We start from the raw sequence: 2,097 nt of genomic DNA on the forward strand, positions 1-2,097 counted from the left end.
AGGAATTTTGCACCCGAGGGAGCCCCCACGGGCTTAGCCAGGGAGAGATCACCTATGCCGAACCCGCCTGTGACAGCCCAGAATTTAAACGGGATCCTGGCTCGCCAGCAGAGTGCGCTGAGCAGCCAGACCAACCCATCGCTACACGCGATGTCCAGCAGTCACCACCGCCAGTAAAGGTCTACAAGGTAGCTGCTTGTCAACCCGGTGATGGACCGATGATTGCTCTGCATGGACCTTACCTGCAACCAGGAAAAATCACGGCACTCATTGATACAGGGGCTTCGGTTAATCTGATCTCTCTCCAGTCATTGAACCCGGACACCATAATCGACACTACAGAAATCATCAGAATAGTTGGGCTAACTAATCATGTGTTCGACTCTTTGGGAACCGTTATGCTTCCAATACATGTTGAAGTAGCAGTCCGATTTCACGTAATCGTTCATCAACCTGGCGGTTACGGAGCCATTCTAGGGGACGAACTCCTTAACACGCTTAAGACCCATATATCCTTTAATACCAATACAGTCCGTTTCAACACAAATCCTAACCAGGCTATCCACTTTTGTCTACCACCTCGTCCTACGCGGGAAGAAACGTGCAGAATATCAGTGCATGGCCGAGACTGTTCGACGGAGTTGGTGTGAGCATGTGGGCGTGAGATTGATTTTGCCCTTGGTGATAGTGTGGCTCGTTACCGGCTCTCAGATGTTGTTGTGGCTGAGGGGCAGATACGCTGGTGTGGTTGATGATTGCCCAGGCGCTTGGGTGTATCCCTGTATGGAAGGATACTGGGAAGTATAATTGTATTGTCCATTATTAGGTATCTCGTACGCGGGTATGGACAATGTTGGCCTAAATTCCTCAGCGCCCAGTTTGGTTCGGACGTCAAATATCCTGGTAACCTTGTGGTGTTTGATGCCATCTTTAATGCTCTGACTATATTCCTTGAATCTTGTGAGGGCATCCTCGTGCAGTATTTTCTCGAGGGCTGCTTTATATGTGGCTTCATATCCTTCGATAGCTCTGAGACCATATTGAACCAGTGCTGCCAAAAGATCCAAGAAATCTTGCAAGGTTTCATTTTGAAATTTTAGTAGGCCGCGAACTTTTTGAGCATAATACGTAAAGTTATACTGACCCCTATACCTTTCAATTAATAATTGTAGAATGTGATCTACCGAATAAATGTGGGTATTGGCTAAGAGATTCTTAGCGGGAGGTAAAACTCTTTTGAATATGTGGTGGATATATTGTTCTTTCTTCCCATCTGCGGTGGGTATAGATCCTTTATTGGCTCTGATTGGGTACTCGAATTCATCGATTGATGCATGATCAGAAGTACCAGAAAACAGAGGAATACTATTTGCAATGTCACGAACCTTAATATAATCCTCATGCGTATCTGAGGGTGCAGCACCCCCGACAGGGGTGGTGGTCACCGCGTCTCCCGAATAGTTGATGATAATAAAGGATCTATCCGCCATTTTATTAATTTTTTAATAGCCGAAAATAGGGAGAAAGTTAAAGAGAATAATTAATGTCTAAAATTTTTAATTTCTTCGATTATTAAATTCTTCAATGGTTCGAATTGAAATTGAAACAATTTTGAATAATGGAATTACGTTTAAATGATTGCAAATGATTGGCCGAGTGAAATGAAATTTCAATTTTCAATTAATTTCACTAGTGAGGAAAGAATAAAGGAGGTTAAAGCTCGTCCTACCGACTGCGCCATAAAATTCTAGCTGTTATGTCCGGAGAATTTTCGCGTCGAAGGACATTGATTTTTGATCATAAGCTGGAATTTGTTAATTAAATTAGGACGACGCTGGATTTTCATTTTATTCTTACCTGTAATGATTCTCGCGTTTAATGTATTCCGGTGGAAATTAGTTAAAGGAAGTGGCAAAGCGATGAGATTCGTTAACTTTACGTATTTATTTTAATTCGTTTTGATAATTCGTACATAAGTTAAATAGACAGTAATGATAACTAGAAAAACCTTGCAATCAATTTTGGTTTTATCTTGGATTTTATTTGTGATTAATTAGTCACAGAGACTGGTTATAAATTATAAATTGTGGATTCTTA

Source organism: Fopius arisanus, unplaced genomic scaffold, assembly GCF_000806365.1.
Source record: "Fopius arisanus strain USDA-PBARC FA_bdor unplaced genomic scaffold, ASM80636v1 scaffold00006, whole genome shotgun sequence".
Classification (NCBI taxonomy): domain Eukaryota; kingdom Metazoa; phylum Arthropoda; class Insecta; order Hymenoptera; family Braconidae; genus Fopius; species Fopius arisanus.